General features: G+C 42.3%; 1 long non-coding RNA gene across 1 annotated transcript in view; it reads right to left on the reverse strand.

The window, feature by feature from the left end:
• LOC135534957 (uncharacterized) overlaps positions 1–6670 on the reverse strand; it is an 8493-nt gene extending 1823 nt beyond the window's left edge. Inside the window, exon 1 of the long non-coding RNA XR_010454778.1 lies at positions 6605–6670. This is a non-coding gene — a long non-coding RNA (uncharacterized LOC135534957). The remainder of the gene's footprint in view (positions 1–6604) is intronic.
• Positions 6671–23032: the final 16362 nt, after the last annotated feature.

The raw sequence follows: 23032 nt of genomic DNA on the forward strand, positions 1-23032 counted from the left end.
CCTCTTCTATGACTGATGGTCCAGGGGCAGCTACCTTACTGGTCTCAGCTTTTTTAGACCGTCAGCTTCTTGCTAAACCAACGTCGTAGCAGTGGCTCCTCTCTCTTTCATCAGGTCCTCTTTGTATCGTTCACACACAACAGACCTGGCCTCCCATAGAACCCAGTCTGTGATTCTTTTGCTTCTTGTTGATTGGCTTGCTAGTGGATTCCTCCTGCTAGCAGCAAACTGTCAGTCTCAGTTGGAGGTTTTAATCTTCTGAGATGATCTAATCTGGGTTGTCTTCCAGTAGATCCAGGAGATCCTCCCTCAGAAGAGGCCCAGAATTAACTGTAGTCTGCTGCCTTTATGTCCTGTCCTCTTTCTGTCCTGTCCTCCATGTGTCGTGTCCTCTGTGTGTCTTGTCCTCCGTGTGTGCTATCCTCCGTGTCTGTGTGAGTGTGGAGTGACTGGACGACTCACTGAGAGCGACAGAGTTTTGGTGACGCAGGCGAACGAGTGATGGAGAGAACGTGTGAGATTAGGACAATAATCTGGAGCAGGAGAGAGCCACGTGAAAAGGTGTGTGTGTGTGTGTGTGTGTGTGTGTGTGTGTGTGTGTGTGTGTGTGTGTGTGTGTGTGTGTGTGTGTGTGTGTGTGTGTGTGTGTGTGTGTGTGTGTGTGTGTGTGTGTGTGTGTGTGTGTGTGTGTGTGTGTGTGTGTGTGTGTGTGTGTGTGTGTGTGTGTGTGTGTGTGTGTGTAATCCACCATCACAGAGGGTATTGTTTCAGGACTAGGTGACGTCACACCATGTAAGAGTTTCAATATTAATGCTTCAATCTACTCATTAACACTGACAACTGTTGCTGCAATGGACCGAGAGAGAGGGAGAGAGAAAGAGAGAGAGAGAGAGAGATTTTTTGATTATTGTAAAAAATATATACAGTACCCCATAATGACAAAGTGAAAAAAACGGGTTTTAGACATTTTTGCTAATTTATTACAAATAAAATACAGGAATAGCTTATTTACATGAATTTTACAAAAACAAATAATGATGAAGTCAATATCTCCTCCAATTTGAGCCAGGAGAGATTGACATGCATATTATTAATGTTAGCTCTCTGTGTATACATAAGAGCCAGTCACGTTCTGAGATTTTACCAAGTCCCTCTTTTTGCCCACACAGCTGAACAGGTAGAAACTAGGGCCTGTAGGATCTGCCTTGTTGATAGTGCTGTTAAGAAGGTAGAAACTAGGGCCTAGGACTTGTTGATAGTGCTGTTAAGAAGGTACAAACTAGGACCTTAGGACCTGCCTTGTTGATAGTGTTGTTAAGAAGGTAGAAACTAGAGCCTGTAGGACCTGCCTTGTTGATAGTGTTGTTAAGAAGGTAGAAACTAGGGCCTGTAGGATCTGCCTTGTTGATAGTGTTGTTAAGAAGGTAGAAACTAGGGCCTGTAGGACCTGCCTTGTTGATAGTGTTGTTAAGAAGGTAGAAACTAGAGCCTGTAGGACCTGCCTTTTTGATAGTGTTGTTAAGAAGGTAGAAACTAGGGCCTGTAGGACCTGCCTTGTTGATAGTGTTGTTAAGAAGGTAGAAATTAGGGCCAGTAGGACCTGCCTTGTTGATAGTGTTGTTAAGAAGGTAGAAACTAGGGCCTGTAGGACCTGCCTTGTTGATAGTGTTGATAAGAAGGTAGAAACTAGGGCCTGTAGGACCTGCCTTGTTGATAGTGTTGTTAAGATGGTAGAAACTAGGGCCTGTAGGACCTGCCTTGTTGATAGTGTTGATAAGAAGGTAGAAACTAGGGTCTGTAGGACCTGCCTTGTTGATAGTGTTGTTGAGAAGGTAGAAACTAGGGCCATTAGGACCTGCCTTGTTGATAGTGTTGTTGAGAAGGTAGAATTTATTATAGACAGACTTCTCCCCATCTTAGCTACTGTATCAATGTTTTGACCATGACAGATTACAATCCAGGGTTACTCCAAGCAGTTTAGTCTCCTCAATTTGCTCAATTTCCACATTATTCATTATGAGATGTAGTTGAGGTTTAGGGTTTCGTGAATGATTTGTCCCAAATACCATGCTTTTTGTTTTAGAAATATTTAGGAGTAACATATTCCTTGCCACCCATTCTGAAACTAACTGCAGCTCTTTGTTAAATGTTGCAGTCATTTCTGTCGCTGTTGTAGCTGACGTGTATAGTGTTGAGTAATCCGCATACATAGACACACTGATTGAAAAAAGCAAGTGGCCTAAACAGCTACCCTGGGGAATTCCTGCTTCTACCTGGATTAGGTTTGAGAGGCTTCAACAACCGGCTAGGAGTTTGACAAAAGCCACTTAAAGACTCTCAGACCATGAGAAACAAGAGTCTCTGGTCTGATGAAACCAAGATTGAACACTTTGGCATGAATACCAAGCGTCACGTCTCAAGGAAACATGGCATCATCCCTACGGTGAAGCGTGGTGGTGGCAGCATCATGCTGTGGGGATGTTTTTTTGGGCAGGGATTGGGAGACTCGTCAGGAAAGATGAATGGAGCCAAGTACAGAGAGATCCTTGATGAAAAACTGCTCCAGAGCACTCAGTAACTCAGACTGGAGAAAAGATTCACCTTCCAACAGGACAATGACCCTAAGCACACAGCCAAGACAACGCAGGAGTGGCTTTGGGACAAGTCTCTGAATGTGCTTGAATGGCCCAGCCAGAGCCCGGACTTGAACCCGATCAAATATCTCTGGACAGACCTGAAAATAGCTGTGCATCAATAGTCCCCATCCAACCTGACAGAGCTTGAGAGGATCTGCAGAGAAGAATGGGAGAAACTCCCCAAATACAGGTGTGCCAAGCTGGTAGCGTCATACCCAAAAAGATTTGAGGCTGTAGTCACTGCCAAAGGTGCTTCAACAACGTAGTGAATAAAGGGTCTACAAACTTATGTAAATGTGATATTTCAGTTTTTTATTTTCAATACATTTGCTAAAATTTCTAAAAACCTGTTCCGTTGTCTTTCCTTTTCCCTCCTTCCCCAGCTCTACCTCTCCTCTACCCCTCCTTCCCAGCTCTACCTCTCCTCTACCCCTCCTTCCCCAGCTCTACCTCTCCTCTACCCCTCATTCCCCAGCTCTAAATCTCCTGTACCCCTCCTTTCCCAGCTCTACCTCTCCTGTACCCCTCCTTCCCCAGCTCTACCTCTCCTCTACCCCTCCTGTACCCCTCCTTCCCCAGCTCTACCTCTCCTCTACCTCTCCTGTACCCCTCCTTCCCCAGCTCTACCTCTCCTGTACCCCTCCTTCCCCAGCTCTACCTCTCCTCTACCTCTCCTTCCCCAGCTCTACCTCTCCTGTACCCCTCCTTTCCCAGCTCTACCTCTCCTGTACCCCTCCTTCCCCAGCTCTACCTCTCCTCTACCTCTCCTTCCCCAGCTCTACCTCTCCTGTACCCCTCCTTTCCCAGCTCTACCTCTCCTGTACCCCTCCTTCCCCAGCTCTACCTCTCCTCTACCTCTCCTTCCCCAGCTCTACCTCTCCTCTACCCCTCCTTCCCCAGCTCTACCTCTCCTCTACCCCTCCTTCCCCAGCTCTACCTCTCCTGTACCCCTCCTTCCCCAGCTCTACCTCTCCTCTACCTCTCCTGTACCCCTCCTTCCCCAGCTCTACCTCTCCTGTACCCCTCCTTCCCCAGCTCTACCTCTCCCCTACCCCTCCCTCCCCAGCTCTACCTCTCCTCTACCCCTCCTCCTACCTATCCTGTCCTCCTTTTCTCACCCCCCCCCGCTCTACCTCCCACTCTACCCTCCCCGCTCTGTGTGTAACACTGTCACATGCAGACTGTTAAACACACATTCTTTACCTTTTCTGATCTGCTCTGGTCAGAGGTTGATGAGGTCGACGTACTATAACGGATTATTACAGAACTCTGGTAGAACTAAATCATCTTAACATTCTTTATTCTGAAGGTTCCATTCGCCGTTCACCTTTAAGCTCCTTCCAGAGGAAGGAGGTTGGGTAACTCTAAATCAGGTTTATTAGTCTGGCCGTTCGCGGGGGCTCCCAGATACACCAGAGCGTTGCTCTTTAATAGAGAGAGAGAGAGAGAGAGAGATATATATCTACACAGTAGAGGTGTATAATCACAGTAGAGGTGATTATGATTATATAATCACAGTAGAGGTGTATAATCACAGTATAGTTATATATACACAGTAGAGGTGTATAATCACAGTATAGTTATATATACACAGTAGAGGTGTATAATCACAGTATAGTTATATATACACAGTAGAGGTGTATAATCACAGTAGAGGTGTATATACACAGTAGAGGTGTATAATCACAGTATAGTTATATATACACAGTAGAGGTGTATAATCACAGTATAGTTATATTTACACAGTAGAGGTGTATAATCACAGTATAGTTATATATACACAGTAGAGGTGTATATTCACAGTAGAGGTGTATAATCACAGTATAGTTATATATACACAGTAGAGGTGTATAATCACAGTATAGTTATATATACACAGTAGAGGTGTATAATCACAGTAGAGGTGTATATACACAGTAGAGGTGTATAATCACAGTAGAGGTGTATAATCACAGTATAGTTATATATACACAGTAGAGGTGTATAATCACAGTAGAGGTGTATAATCACAGTAGAGGTGTATAATCACAGTAGAGGTGATTATGATTATATAATCACAGTAGAGGTGTATAATCACAGTATAGTTATATATACACAGTAGAGGTGTATAATCACAGTAGAGGTGTATAATCACAGTATAGTTATATATACACAGTAGAGGTGTATAATCACAGTAGAGGTGTATAATCACAGTAGAGGTGTATATACACGGTAGAGGTGTATAATCACAGTAGAGGTGTATAATCACAGTAGAGGTGTATAATCACAGTAGAGGTGATTATGATTATATAATCACAGTAGAGGTGTATAATCACAGTATAGTTATATATACACAGTAGAGGTGTATAATCACAGTAGAGGTGTATAATCACAGTAGAGGTGTATAATCACAGTAGAGGTGATTATGATTATATAATCACAGTAGAGGTGTATAATCACAGTATAGTTATATATACACAGTAGAGGTGTATAATCACAGTAGAGGTGATTATGATTATATAATCACAGTAGAGGTGTATAATCACAGTAGAGGTGATTATGATTATATAATCACAGTAGAGGTGTATAATCACAGTATAGTTATATATACACAGTAGAGGTGTATAATCACAGTAGAGGTGTATAATCACAGTAGAGGTGTATAATCACAGTAGAGGTGATTATGATTATATAATCACAGTAGAGGTGTATAATCACAGTATAGTTATATATACACAGTAGAGGTGTATAATCACAGTAGAGGTGATTATGATTATATAATCACAGTAGAGGTGTATAATCACAGTAGAGGTGATTATGATTATATAATCACAGTAGAGGTGTATAATCACAGTATAGTTATATATACACAGTAGAGGTGTATAATCACAGTAGAGGTGTATAATCACAGTAGAGGTGTATATTCACAGTAGAGGTGTATAATCACAGTATAGTTATATATACACAGTAGAGGTGTATAATCACAGTAGAGGTGTATAATCACAGTATAGTTATATATACACAGTAGAGGTGTATAATCACAGTATAGTTATATATACACAGTAGAGGTGTATAATCACAGTATAGTTATATATACACAGTAGAGGTGTATAATCACAGTAGAGGTGTATAATCACAGTATAGTTATATATACACAGTAGAGGTGTATAATCACAGTATAGTTATATATACACAGTAGAGGTGTATAATCACAGTAGAGGTGTATATACACAGTAGAGGTGTATAATCACAGTATAGTTATATATACACAGTAGAGGTGTATAATCACAGTAGAGGTGTATATACACAGTAGAGGTGTATAATCACAGTATAGTTATATATACACAGTAGAGGTGTATAATCACAGTAGAGGTGTATATACACAGTAGAGGTGTATAATCACAGTAGAGGTGTATAATCACAGTAGAGGTGTATAATCACAGTAGAGGTGTATAATCACAGTAGAGGTGTATAATCACAGTAGAGGTGTATAATCACAGTAGAGGTGTATAATCACAGTAGAGGTGTATAATCACAGTAGAGGTGTATAATCACAGTATAGTTATATATACACAGTAGAGGTGTATAATCACAGTATAGTTATATATACACAGTAGAGGTGTATAATCACAGTATAGTTATATATACACAGTAGAGGTGTATAATCACAGTATAGTTATATATACACAGTAGAGGTGTATAATCACAGTATAGTTATATATACACAGTAGAGGTGTATAATCACAGTAGAGGTATATATACACAGTAGAGGTGTATAATCACAGTAGAGGTGTATAATCACAGTAGAGGTGTATAATCACAGTAGAGGTGTATAATCACAGTAGAGGTGTATAATCACAGTAGAGGTGTATAATCACAGTAGAGGTGTATATACACAGTAGTGGTATATAATCACAGTAGAGGTATATATACACAGTAGTGGTATATAATCACAGTAGAGGTATATATACACAGTAGAGGTGTATAACCTGAGTTTGCCAATTCCTCCTCCTTCTCCTCCTCCTTCTCCTCTTCCTTCTCCTCTTCCTGCTCTGCTCTTTATTGTACTCATTTTCTCACCTGTAAACACACACACCAGAGATATTATGAACACACCAGAGATATTATACACACACACCAGAGACATTACACACACACCAGAGATATTATACACACACACCAGAGACATTACACACACACCAGAGATATTACACACACACCAGAGATATTATACACACACACCAGAGACATTACACACACACCAGAGATATTATACACACACACCAGAGACATTACACACACACCAGAGATATTACACACACACCAGAGATATTATACACACACCAGAGACATTACACACACACCAGAGACATTACACACACACCAGAGATATTATACACACACCAGAGATATTACACACTCACCAGAGATATTATAAACAAACCAGAGATATTATACACAAACCAGAGATATTATACACACACCAGAGATATTATATACACAGGAGAGATATTACACACACACCAGAGATATTATACAGACAGGAGAGATACTATACACACAGGAGAGATATTACACACACACCAGAGATATTATACACACAGGAGAGATATTACACACACACCAGAGATATTATACACACAGGAGAGATATTACACACACACCAGAGATATTATACACACAGGAGAGATATTATACACACAGGAGAGATACTATACACACAGGAGATACTATACACACAGGAGAGATACTATACACACAGGAGAGATATTACACACACACCAGAGATATTATACACACAGGAGAGATATTACACACACACCAGAGATATTATACACACAGGAGAGATACTATACACACAGGAGAGATACTATACACACCAGAGATATTATACAGACAGGAGAGATACTATACACACAGGAGAGATACTATACACACCAGAGATACTATACACACAGGAGAGAAATTATACACACACCAGAGATATTATACTGTAAGGGGAGCGTAATTGGTGGCAGAGAAGTCTGACGCAGGAGAACAGAACTGGGTGAACCCACAAACTGCAGACCCAGCTTCTGGCAGGGCTGGCGAAGGAGCAGGTTTTGGGTCGAGAGCCAGACCCGATCCCCTGGTGCTAACACCGGGGCCTCACTGCGGTGACGGTCTGCGCCGACTTTCTGGCTCAGCACGGCACGCTGAAGGTGAACATGGGCGGTGTCGCAGGTTTCCTCCGCTCGCCGGAACCAGTCGTCCACCGCAGGAGCCTCGGTCTGACTCTGTTGCCAAGGAGACAGAACCGGCTGATACCCCAATACACACTGGAAGGGGGAGAGGCACCCCGATCAGACACCATATCCTCAGGCACCCCGTAGTGCTGGAATACGTGTTAACAAGGCCTCTGCAGTCTGTGGGGCCGTAGGGAGACCGGGCAGAGGGAGGAGACGGCAGGACTTAGAGAAACGGTCCACAGAGACCAGGACCGTGGTGTTACCCTGTGAGGGAGACTTGTGTATGTGCTGTTGTGCGTTTTGTTGCCAACTTTACTTTGCTACCTGACAACTTTACGGTTTTTACTTTTTAATCACCGTTTATATTTGTAGTTTTTCCACTCAACTTTTTTCCATTTAACTTTTTCACTCCGGACGCTTTATCTGGACGTGGTTCTACAGGACCTCCACCAGCCAACCAGTAGTAACATTAACATGATGCTTTATCTGGACATGGTTCATCAGGACCTCCACCAGCCAACCAGTAGTAACATTAACATGATGCTTTATCTGGACGTGGTTCTACAGGACCTCCACCAGCCAACCAGTAGTTACATTAACATGATGCTTTATCTGGACGTGGTTCATCAGGACCTCCACCGGCCAACCAGTAGTAACATTAACATGATGCTTTATCTGGACATGGTTCTACAGGACCTCCACCAGCCAACCAGTAGTAACATTAACATGATGCTTTATCTGGACATGGTTCATCAGGACCTCCACCAGCCAACCAGTAGTAACATTAACATGATGCTTTATCTGGACGTGGTTCTACAGGACCTCCACCAGCCAACCAGTAGTAACATTAACATGATGCTTTATCTGGACGTGGTTCTACAGGACCTCCACCAGCCAACCAGTAGTAACATTAACATGATGCTTTATCTGGACGTGGTTCTACAGGACCTCCACCAGCCAACCAGTAGTAACATTAACATGATGCTTTATCTGGACGTGGTTCTACAGGACCTCCACCAGCCAACCAGTAGTAACATTAACATGATGCTTTATCTGGACGTGGTTCTACATGACCTCCACCAGCCAACCAGTAGTAACATTAACATGATGCTTTATCTGGACGTGGTTCTATAGGACCTCCACCAGCCAACCAGTAGTAACATTAACATGATGCTTTATCTGGACATGGTTCATCAGGACCTCCACCAGCCAACCAGTAGTAACATTAACATGATGCTTTATCTGGACGTGGTTCTATAGGACCTCCACCAGCCAACCAGTAGTAACATTAACATGATGCTTTATCTGGATGTGGTTCTACAGGACCTCCACCAGCCAACCAGTAGTAACATTAACATGTGCTGTATCTGGACGTGGTTCTACAGGACCTCCAACAGCCAACCAGTAGTAACATTAACATGATGCTTTATCTGGACGTGGTTCTACAGGACCTCCAACAGCCAACCAATAGTAACATTAACATGATGCTTTATCTGGACGTGGTTCTACAGGACCTCCAACAGCCAACCAGTAGTAACATTAACATGTGCTGTATCTGGACGTGGTTCTACAGGACCTCCAACAGCCAACCAGTAGTAACAGAACATGATGCCTTCTAATTGCAGTCGCTGTACTCATAATATAAGTGAGAACGATCGCCTTACGGCGAGGATAGCTGTGCTGCAAGCCCAGCTTCCGATGCAATCATCAGGCAAGGGTCATTTCAGTGTAGGAAAGGATGAAACGGCGTCTGTGCCACCAGTAAGTACAGATAGTAGTATAAATCCCCTGGCACAGTCCCCGCAGCCGGACAACTTTCTCATGGTTTCTGGAAGGAAATGCTGTAGGAACGCTCAACCGGTGTCGATCATTCAGCCGACAGAAACTTTCAACCGGTTTTCCCCATTAAGCAGCGAGTCGGAGTCAGAGGCCGAGCCTTCTCTGGTCTCTACTCCTCCCGTTACTGGGTCTGAGACGTTCGAAGCTTCCCACCATTAGCTCTGACAAATTGAAAACCCTAGTCATTGGTGACTCCATTACCCGCAGTATTAGACTTAAAATGAATCATCCAGCGATCATACACTGTTAACCAGGGGGCAGGGCTATTAACGTTAAGGCTAATCTGAAGATGGTGCTGGCTAAACCTAAAACTGGCGAGTGTAAGTATAGAGATATTTTATCCACATCGGCACCAACGATGTTAGGATGAAACAGTCAGATGTCACCAAGTGCAACATAGCTTCAGCCTGTAAATCAGCTAGAAAAATGTTGTCATCGAGTAATTGTCTTTGGCCCCCTCCCAGTCAGAGGGAGTGATGAGATCAACAGCAGAGTCTCACAACTCAATCGCTGGTTGAAAACTGTTTTCTGCTCCTCCCAAAAGATAGAATTTGTAGATAATTGGCCCTCTTTCTGGGACTCACCCACAAACAGGACCAAGCCTGACCTGCTGAGGAGTGACGGACTCCATCCTAGCTGGAGGGGTGCTCACATCTTATCTACCAACATAGACAGGGCTCTAACTCCTCTAGCTCCACAATGAAATAGGGTGCAGGCCAGGCAGCAGGCTGTTAGCCAGCCTGCCAGCATAGTGGAGTCTGCCACTAGCACAGTCAGTGTAGTCAGCTCAGCTATCCCCATTGAGACCGTGTCTCTGCCTCAACCTGGGTTGGGCAAAACTAAACATGGCGGTGTTTGCCTTAGCAATCTCCTGAGAATAAAGACCTCCTCCATTCCTGCCATTATTGAAAGAGATTGTGATATCTCACATCTCAAAATAGGACTACTTAATGTTAGATCCCTCACTTCAAAGGCAGTTATAGTCAATGAACTAATCACTGATCATAATCTTGATGTGATTGGCCTGACTGAAACATGGCTTAAGCCTGATGAATTTACTGTGTTAAATGAGGCCTCTCCTCCTGGCTACACTAGTGACCATATCCCCCGTGCATCCCGCAAGGCGGAGGTGTTGCTAACATTTACGATAGCAAATTACAATTTATTGAAAAAAAATAGAGGTTTTCGTCTTTTGAGCTTTTAGTCATGAAATCTATGCAGCCTTCTCAATCAATTTTTACATCTACTGTTTACAGGCATCTAGGGCCATGTACAGCATTCCTCACTGAGTTCCCTGCAGTCCTATCGGACCTTGTAGTCATAGCAGATAATATTCTATTTTTGGTGATTTTAATATTCTCATGGAAAAGTCCACAGACCCACTCCAAAAGGCTTTCAACATGTCTCTGGACCTACTCACTTTCACAGTCATACTCTGGACCTAGTTTTGTCCCATGGAATAAATGTTGTGGATCTTAATGTTTTTCCTCATAATCCTGGACTATTGGACCACCATTTTATTATGTTTGCAATCGCAACAAATAATTTGCTCAGGCCCCAACCGAGGAGCATCAAAAGTTGTGCTATAAATTCTCAGACAACCCAAAGATTCCTTGGTGCCCTTCCAGACTCACTCTGCCTACCCAAGGACGTCAGAGGAAAAAAAATTATTATCTACCTAACTGAGGAACTCAATTTAACCTTGCGCAATACCCTAGATGCAGTTGCACCCCTAAAAACTAAAAACATTTGTCACAAGAAACTAGCTCCCTGGTATACAGAAAATACCCGAGCTCTGAAGCAAGCTTCGAGAAAATTGGAATGGAAATGGCGCCACACCAAACTAGAAGTCTTCTGACTAGCCTGGAAAGACAGTACCGTGCAGTATTGAAGAGCCCTCACTGCTGGTCGATCATAAGAACAATCCTAAATGCATTTTTGATACTGTCGCAAAGCTAACTAAAAAACAGCATTCCCCAAGAGAGGATGGCTTTCACTTCAGCAGTAATAAATTAATGAACCTAGTTGAGGAAAAGATCATGATTATTAGAAAGCAAATTACAGACTCCTCTTTAAATCTGCGTATTCCTTCAAAGCTCAGTTGTCCTGAGTCTGCACAACTCTGCCAGGACCTAAGATCAAGAGACACTCAAGTGTTTTCGTACTATATCTCTTGACACAATGATGAAAATAATCATGGCCTCTAAACCTTCAAGCTGCATACTGGACCCTATTCCAACTAAACTACTGAAAGAGCTGCTTCCTGTGCTTGGCCCTCCTATGTTGAACATAATAAACGGCTCTCTATCCACCGGATGTGTACCAAACTCACTAAAAGTGGCAAAGTGGGAAAATGCCAAACCTTGAACCAGAAAATATAAAAACTATCAGCCTAAATCAAATCTTCCATTCCTCTCAAACATTTTTGAAAAAGCTGTTACGCAGCAACTCACTGCCTTCCTGAAGAGAAACAATGTATACGAAATGCTTCAGTCTGGTTTTAGACCCCATCATAGCACTGAGACTGGACTTGTGAAGGTGGTAAATGACATTTTAATGGCGTCAGACCGAGGCTCTGCATCTGTCCTTGTGTTCCTAGACCTTAGTGCTGCTTTTGATACCATCGATCACCACATTCTTCTGGAGAGATTGGAAACCCAAATTGGTCTACACGGGCAAGTTCTGGCCTGGTTTAGATCTTATCTGTCGGAAAGATATCAGTTTGTCCCTGTGAATGGTTTGTCCTCTGACAAATCAACTGTAACTTTCGGTGTTCCTCAAGGTACTGTTTTAGGACCACTATTGTTTTCACTATATATTTTACCTCTTGGGGATGTCATTCAAAAACATAATGTTAACTTTCACTGCTATGCGGATGACACACAGCTGTACATTTCAATGTAACATGGTGAAGCACCAAAATTGCCCTCGCTAGAAGCCTGTGTTTCAGACATAAGGAAGTGGATGGCTGAAAACATTCTACTTTTAAACTCGGACAAAACAGAGATGCTTGTTCTCGGTCCCAAGAAACAAAGAGATCTGCTGTTGAATCTGATAATTAATCCTGATGGTTTTACAGTCGTCACAAATAAAACTGTGAAGGACCTCGGCGTTACTCTGGACCCTGATCTCTCTTTTGACGAACATATCAAGACTGTTTCAAGGACAGCTTTCATCCATCTTCGTGACATTGCAAAAATCAGAAACTTTCTGGCCAAAAATCCATGCTTTTGTGAATTCTAGATTAGACTACTGCAATGCTCTACTTTCCGGCTACCCAGATAAAGCACTAAATAAACTTCAGTTAGTGCTAAACACAGCTGCTAGAATCCTGACTAGAACCACAAAAAATGGATCATATTACTCCCAGGGCTGATTTCAAGGTTTTACTGCTAACCTACAAAGCATTACATGGGCTTGCTCCTACCTATCTTTCCGATTTGGTCCTGCCGTACATACCTACACGTACGCTATGGTCACCAGACGCAGGCCTCCTAAATGTCCAACAATATCTAAGCAAACAGCTGGAGGCAGGGCTTTCTCCTATAGACCTCCATTTTTATGGAATGGTCTGCCTACCCATGTGAGAGACGTAGACTCAACTCGCAGTCTCAACCTTTAAGTCTTTACTGAAGACTACTGAAGACTACCTATCTCTTCAGTAGGTCATATGATTGAGTGTAGTCTGGCCCAGGAGTGTGAAGGTGAACGGAAAGGCTCTGGAGCAACGAACCACCCTTGCTGTCTCTGCCTGTCCGGTTCCCCTCTCTCCACTGGGATTCTCTGCCTCTAACCCTATTACAGGGGCTGAGTCGCTGGCTTACTGGTGCTCTTCCATGCCGTCCCTAGGAGGGTGCATCACTTGAGTGGGTTGAGTTGATCTTCCTGTCTGGGTTGGCGCCCCCCCTTGGGTTGTGCCGTGGCGGAGATCTTTGTGGGCTATACTCGGCCTTGTCTCAGGATGGTAAGTTGGTGGTTGAAGATATCACTCTAGTGGTGTGGGGGCTGTGCTTTGGCAAAGTGGGTGGGGTTATATCCTGCCTATTTGGCCCTGTCCGGGAGTATCATCGGATGGGGCCACAGTGTCTCCTGACCCCTTCTGTCTCAGCCACCAGTATTTATGCTGCAGTAGTTTATGTGTCGGGGGGGTTGGGTCAGTCTGTTATATCTGGAGTTCTTGTGAATTTAAGTATGCTCTCTCTAATTCTCTCGTTCTTTCTTTCTCTCTCTCAGAGGACCTGAGCCCTAGGACCATGCCTCAGGACTACCTGGCATGATGACTCCTTGCTGTCCCCAGTCCACCTGGCCGTGCTGCTGCTCCCATTTCAACTGTTCTGCCTGCTGCTATGGAACCCTGACCTGTTCACTGGATGTGCTACCTGTCCCAGACCTGCTGTTTTCAACTCTCTAGAGACAGCAGGAGCGGTAGAGATACTCTTAATGATCGGCTATGAAAAGCCAACTGACATTTACTCCTAAGGTGCTGACTTGTTGCACCCTCAACAACCACTGTGATTATTATTATTTGACCATGCTGGTCATTTATGAACATTTGAACATTTTGGCCATGTTCTGTTATAATCTCCACCCGGCACAGCCAGAAGAGGACTGGCCACCCCTCATAGCCTGGTTCCTCTCTAGGTTTCTTCTTAGGTTCCGCCCTTTCTAGGGAGTTTTTCCTAGCCACCGTGCTTCTACACCTGCATTGCTTGCTGTTTGGGGTTTCACGTCATAGTTTCTCTCCGCCGGGCTGAGCTTCCTCGAGAAGAAGGCACAGGGGCGGAGCTTCGGTGGCGTACCCGAGCGCTGAGAGAGCACGGCTCCTATCCCAGTTTTGGACGCGTCCACCTCCACTATGAATGTCAAAGATGGATCCGGATGAGCCAGCACGGGACTCGAGGTAAACCTCAGGTGACTGAAAGCCCTGTCCACCTCAGCTGTCCACTGCAGTCGCACCGGTCCCCCTTTCAGCAGTGAGGTAATGGGAGCCGCTACCTGACCAAAGCCCCGGACAAACCTCCGGTAGTAGTTGGCAAACGCTAGAAACCGCTGCACCTCCTTTACCATGGTGGGAGTCGGCCAATTATGCACGGCTGAGATGCGCTCATTTTCCATCTCCACCCCTGATGTGGAAATGCGGTTCCCTACGAAGGAGACTGCTGGAAGAACAGGCATTTCTCAGCCTTGAAGTACAGGTCATGCTCCAACAGTCGACCAAGCACCTTGCGCACTAGGGACACATGATCGGCGCATATAGCACGGTGGAGACCTGGTCTGGGCTTTCCGCCATAGTAGCACCTACTGAAACCCCTAAACTCCTCCCCATGCACTCTTGCGACCACCCTATGAGAGCCCTCCATTGCCATGAAACAGTGGGGTCATGACAAGCTAACCAGGGTAGGCCTAGTACCACGGGAAACGCAGGAGAGTCAATGAGAAAGAGAGTATGATGGCTGCTCACTGCCAGGGTTTCCTGCTTCAGTTGGAATTATACCTGGCCACCGTCCACCCAGCCCCTTTGGGCCATTAAAGAGTGTCCGCCCTCGTCTAATGCCTCTCGGGGAAAGCCCTGGAGTCATCAATATACACCACTACACCCTGCCCGTGCAGGTCCCTGAAAATCTTGTCTACAAAGGCTTGGAAGACTGATGGAGCATTCATCAACCCGTACAGCATGATGAGGTTCTCATAGTGCCCTGAGGTCGTACTGAACACCGTCTTCCACTCGTCTCCCTCCCGGACACCAGGTTGTAACGCACTCCTGAGATCTAGTTTGGTGAAGTAGCGCGTCCCGTGCACTGACTCAAACGCCGTGGTGATAAGAGGTAGCGGGTACCTTATAGTGATCTGATTTAGGCCTCGATAGTCAATACACGGCGCAGACCTCCACTATAAAAATACCCCTATAACACGCCTATATCATTCCTATAACACCCCTATAACACTCCTATAACATCCCTATAATAACCCCCTATAACACTCCTATAACACCTCTATAACACTCATATAACCCCCTATAACACCCCTATAATAACCCCCTATAACACTCCTATAACATCCCTATAATAACCCCCTATAACACTCCTATAACATCCCTATAATAACCCCCTATAACACTCCTATAACACCTCTATAACACTCATATAACACTCCTATAACATCCCTATAATAACCCCCTATAACACTCCTATAACATCCCTATAATAACCCCTATAACACTCCTATAACACCTCTATAACACTCATATAACCCCCTATAACACCCCTATAATAACCCCCTATAACACTCCTATAACATCCCTATAATAACCCCCTATAACACTCCTATAACATCCCTATAATAACCCCCTATAACACTCCTATAACACCTCTATAACACTCATATAACACCCCTATAACACCCCTATAATAACCCCCTATAACACAACTATAACATCCCTATAATAACCCCCTATAACACTCCTATAACACCTCTATAACACTCATATAACACTCCTATAACATCCCTATAATAACCCCCTATAACACTCCTATAACATCCCTATAATAACCCCCTATAACACTCCTATAACACCTCTATAACACTCATATAACACCCCTATAACACCACTATAATAACCCCCTATAACACTCCTATAACATCCCTATAATAACCCCATATAACACTCCTATAACACCTCTATAACACTCATATAACACCCCTATAACACCCCTATAATAACCCCCTATAACAATCCTATAACATCCCTATAATAACCCCCTATAACACTCCTATAACACCTCTATAACACTCATATAACACCCCTATAACACCCCTATAATAACCCCCTATAACACTCCTATAACATCTCTATAATAACCCCCTATAACACCCCTATAACACCCCTTTAATAATACCACTAGAACACCCATATAACACCCCTATAATAACCCCCTATAACACTCCTATAACATCCCTATAATAACCCCCTATAACACTCATATAACACTCCTATAATAACCCCCTATAACACTCCTATAACACCCTTATAATACCCCTATAACACTCATATAATACCCCTATAACACCATTATAATACCCATATAACACCCTTATAATACCCCTATAGCACCCCTACAACACTCATATAATACCCCTAAAATACCCCTATAACACCCTTATAATACCCCTATAGCACCCCTATAACACTCATATAATACCCCTATAACACCCTTATAACACTCATATAATACCCCTACAACACCCCTATAACACCCTTTAATAATACCACTAGAACACCTCTATAACACCCCTATAATAACCCCCTATAACACCCCTATAACACCCTTTAATAATACCACTAGAACACCTCTATAACACCCCTATAATAACCCCCTATAACACCCCTATAACACCCTTTAATAATACCACTAGAACACCTCTATAACATCCCTATAATAACCCCCTATAACACTCCTATAACACCTCTATAACACTCATATAACACCCCTATAACACCACTATAATAACCCCCTATAACACTCCTATAACATCCCTATAATAACCCCATATAACACTCCTATAACACCTCTATAACACTCATATAACACCCCTATAACACCCCTATAATAACCCCCTATAACAATCCTATAACATCCCTATAATAACCCCCTATAACACTCCTATAACACCTCTATAACACTCATATAACACCCCTATAACACCCCTATAATAACCCCCTATAACACTCCTATAACATCCCTATAATAACCCCATATAACACCCCTATAACACCCCTTTAATAATACCACTAGAACACCCATATAACACCCCTATAATAACCCCCTATAACACTCCTATAACATCCCTATAATAACCCCCTATAACACTCATATAACACTCCTATAATAACCTCCTATAACACTCCTATAACACCCTTATAATACCCCTATAACACTCATATAATACCCCTATAACACCATTATAATACCCATATAACACCCTTATAATACCCCTATAGCACCCCTACAACACTCATATAATACCCCTAAAATACCCCTATAACACCCTTATAATACCCCTATAGCACCCCTATAACACTCATATAATACCCCTATAACACCCTTATAACACTCATATAATACCCCTACAACACCCCTATAACACCCTTTAATAATACCACTAGAACACCTCTATAACACCCCTATAATAACCCCCTATAACACCCCTATAACACTCATATAATACCCCTATAACACTCATATAATACCCCTATAATAACCCCCTATAACACTCCTATAACACCCTTATAATACCCCTATAACACCCCTATAACACTCATATAATACCCGTATAACACTCATATAATACCCCTATAATAATACCCCTATAACACCCCTATAACACCCCTTTAATAATACCCCTATAACACCCTTATAATACCCCTATAACACCCCTATAACACCCCTTTAATAATACCCCTATAACACCCTTATAATACCCCTATAACACCCTTATAATACCCCTATAGCACCCCTATAACACTCATATAAAACCCCTATAATAATACCCATATAACACCCTTATAATACCCCTATAACACCCCTATAGCACCCCTTTAATAATACCTCTATAACACCCCTATAACACCCCTTTAATAATACCTCTATAACACCCCTATAACACCCCTATAACACCCCTATAATACACCTATAATAACCCTATAATACCCATATAACACCCCTATAATACACCTATAATACCTCCATAACACCCCTATAACACCACTATAACACCCCTATAATACACCTATAATAACCCTATAATACCCCTATAACACCCACATAATAACCCTATAACACCCCTATAATAACCCTATAATACCCCTATAACACCCCTATAATACACCTATAATACCTCTATAACACCCCTATAACACCCCTATAATACACCTATAATACCTCTATAACACCCCTATAACACCCCTATAACACTCATATAATACCCCTATAACACCATTATAATACCCATATAACACCATTATAATACCCCTATAGCACCCCTATAACACTCATATAATACCCCTAAAATACCCCTATAACACCCTTATAATACCCCTATAGCACCCCTATAACACTCATATAATACCCCTATAACACCCTTATAACACTCATATAATACCCCTACAACACCCCTATAACACCCCTTTAATAATACCACTAGAACACCCCTATAACACCCCTATAATAACCCCCTATAACACTCCTATAACATCCCTATAATAACCCCCTATAACACTCCTATAACACCCTTATAATACCCCTATAACACCCCTATAACACTCATATAATACCCCTATAACACTCATATAATACCCCTATAATAACCCCCTATAACACTCCTATAACACCCTTATAATACCCCTATAACACCCCTATAACACTCATATAATACCCGTATAACACTCATATAATACCCCTATAATAATACCCCTATAACACCCCTATAACACCCCTTTAATAATACCCCTATAACACCCTTATAATACCCCTATAACACCCTTATTATACCCCTATAGCACCCCTATAACACTCATATAATACCCCTATAATAATACCCATATAACACCCTTATAATACCCATACAACACCCTTATAACACTCATATAATACCCCTATAACACTCATATAACACCCCTTTAATAATACCACTATAACACCCATATAACACCCCTATAATTACCCCCTATAACACCCATATAACACCCCTATAATTACCCCCTATAACACCCCTATAACACCCCTATAATAATACCCCTATACCACCCTCAAAATAACCCTATGATAATACACCTATAATAAATAACACCCCCCATAATAACCCTATAACACCCCTTTAATAATACCTCTATAACACCCCTATAACACCCCTTTAATAATACCTCTATAACACCCCTATAACACCCCTTTAATAATACCTCTATAACACCCCTATAACACCCCTTTAATAATACCTCTATAACACCCCTATAACACCCCTATAATACACCTATAATAACCCTATAATACCCCTATTACACCCCTATAACACCCCTATAATACACCTATAATACCTCTATAACACCCCTATAACACCCTTATAACACCCCTATAATACACCTATAATAACCCTATAATACCCCTATAACACCCCCATAATAACCCTATAACACCCCTATAATACCCCTATAATACCCCTATAACACCCCTATAACACCCCTATAATACACCTATAATACCTCTATAACACCCCTATAACACCCCTATAATACACCTATAATAACCCTATAATACCCCTATAACACCCCTATAACACCCCTATAATACACCTATAATACCTCTATAACACCCCTATAACACCCCTATAACACCCCTATAATACACCTATAATAACCCTATAATAACCCTATAACACCCCTATAACACCCCTATAATACACCTATAATACCTCTATAACACCCCTATAACACCCCTATAACACCCCTATAACACCCCTATAATACACCTATAATAACCCTATAATACCCCTATAACACCCCCATAATAACCCTATAACACCCCTATAATAACCCTATAATACCCCTATAATAATACCCCTATACCACCCCTATAACAATGCCCCTGTAACACCCCTATAACACCCCTATAACCCTATAACACTCCTATAACACCCCTATAATAACCCTCTTACACCCATATAATACCCCCATAACACCCATATAATACCCCTATAACACCCACATAATGCCCCCATAACACCCCTATAACACCCCCTAAGGCCATACCATGCCTCCTATATGTTTCTCCTGGTCCCTGACTTGTGAAAAGAGTTACTCAAACAATAGAGTAGCAGCTCGCCGAGAGCGCATCAACTTCTCTGCATTCTCCCAAATCCGAATATCAATCAATTCTATAAACTTGAGTTGCAACAAAACAAATTAAAGCAAAATGAACACACACGGCCGTACGTGCTTAGCCTACCTGTGTCTGTGAGAAGAGAGTGTCCAGCGGTGTCCGGTAAAAACGGATGACTCCCTATTGCGCATATAACCAGTGTCGTCCGGAGAGATAAACGATAGTATCGTGGGTGAAAATAATGAGCCGAAGGAACGACTGTTACCTAGTATTGAACCCTCTGACTGACGTGTTTTAATACCATCTGCGTGACTTAATCAGCAGGCTGTAATAATCCGGTGAGGTTCTGAACTGTGGGAGGGTCTACACAACAACGAGACGGTGGGTTATTTTCCCAACCCAATAGATTGTTCACAGCTACTGGGTCATTTTGGTTTGGTTATTTTCCCAGCCCAATAGATTGTTCACAGCTACTGGGTCATGTTGGTTTGGTTATTTTCTGCTTGTTGGGATGTTTGAGAAATAACACAACAAGTTGGTTTTAAAGTGAGTAGACTTCTGAAAGAAATGTAAAATGTTTTGCTCCATATGGAGGACCAAACCTGCCATAATAATAAATAAATAAATGCATCCACACATAATTAAATAAATAAGCAAGGAATTACAAAAATACTGGCTTTCCTTTTCTCTATGTATCTGCATGTATTAAACTATTTACCTTATTTCAAATAGTTTTAAAACTTTAATTCACTTCATTAATGTATATATTTGTGTATTTCTTCCTCCAATGTGATAATGAGGCCGTGTCAATCAAATGTCTGTGGGCGGTATCTAACACACCAGTGGTTGATCGACGTCACTGCATGTTGCTTGCTTTGGCCTTTTTTTGCATCACCTTTTTGAAGATATTTGTGTGAACTCTTCACAGTTGTGAACATTTCATGGACCCAAGATCCATAGGCAAGGATGTACAACGCGTACTGTATGCCCCAATTCAATTCTGCAGTCTAATACATCCACAGTGCGATTTAGACTGATTTGAATTGTTTTTGTCAAATTAACTAATAATTGTCTTCTGTTGAATTTATATAACAATATTACAAACTTGTTAAGCATTATCTAGTCCAAATATGGCATGATTACACTATTTGTATCCGTTTGCATCAGTTTCAATACAGGACTTTTTATTTTGAAGGTGAACCAGAAATTCCACTATTGTATCTAATCTTCACATTGGTTGCTCAAGCAGTGCTGGCCGCTGCCAGAAAACAACTAATCTCCAGATTACCTGCTTTTCCACATCAGAAACGTGGGTCAGCTAGCTGCTACAAGGGACACATACTGTGGCAAGAAAAAGTATGTGAACCCTTTGGAATTACCTGGATTTCTGCATAAATTGGTCATACAATTTGATCTGATCTTCATCTAGGTCACAACAGACAAACACAGTCCACTTAAACTAATAACAAACAAACAATTATACGTTTTCATGTCTTTATTGAACACACCGTGTAAACATTCACAGTGCAGGGTGGGAAAAGTATGTGTCACGGTTTTCTATATGCGAAGGAGAGTCGGACCAAAATGCAGCGTGGCTATTGTGATTCATATTTTAATGAAACAAGGAAAACCACGAATCAATACGAAAACAACAAACGTAACACGAAAACCGAAACAGCCTCTACTGGTGCAAACTAACACACGACAGACATAAGGACAATCACCCACGAAACACTCAAAGTATATGGCTGCCTAAATATGGTTCCCAATCAGAGACAACGATAAACACCTGCCTCTGATTGAGAACCACTTCAGACAGCCATAGACTAAGCTAGAACACCCCACTAAGCTACAATCCCAATACCTATGAAAAAACCCCAAGACAAAACACACCAGATACAAAAACCCATGTCACACCCTGGCCTGACCAAATAGATAAAGAAAACACAAAATACTAAGACCAGGGCGTGACAGTATGTGAACCCTTGGATTTAATAACTGGTTGACCCTCATTTGGCAGCAATAACCTCAACCAAATGTTTTCTGTAGTTGCGGATCAGGCCTGCACAACAGTCAGGAGGAAGTTTGGATCATTCCTCTTTACAAAACTCTTTCAGTTCAGCAATATTCTTGGGATGTCTGGTGTGAACCGCTCTCGAGGTCATGCCACAGCATCTCAATCAAAACTCTGACAGGGCCAATCCAGAAGGCGTATTTTCTTCTGTTGAAGCCATTCTGTAGTTGATTTACTTCTGTGTTTTGGGTCATTGTCCTGTTGTATCATCCAACTTCTGTTGAGCTTCAATTGGTGGACAGATAGGGAGGAGGTCAGAGACCTGGCCGTGTGGTTCCAGGACAACAATCTCTCCTTCAACGTGATCAAGACAAAGGAGATGATTGTGGACTACAGGAAAAAGAGGACGCCCCCATTCTCATCGACGGAGCTGTAGTGGAGCAAGTTGAGAGCTTCCAGTTTCTT

This window comes from Oncorhynchus masou, unplaced genomic scaffold (genome assembly GCF_036934945.1).
Source record: "Oncorhynchus masou masou isolate Uvic2021 unplaced genomic scaffold, UVic_Omas_1.1 unplaced_scaffold_4232, whole genome shotgun sequence".
In the NCBI taxonomy this organism is placed as follows: Eukaryota; Metazoa; Chordata; class Actinopteri; order Salmoniformes; family Salmonidae; genus Oncorhynchus; species Oncorhynchus masou.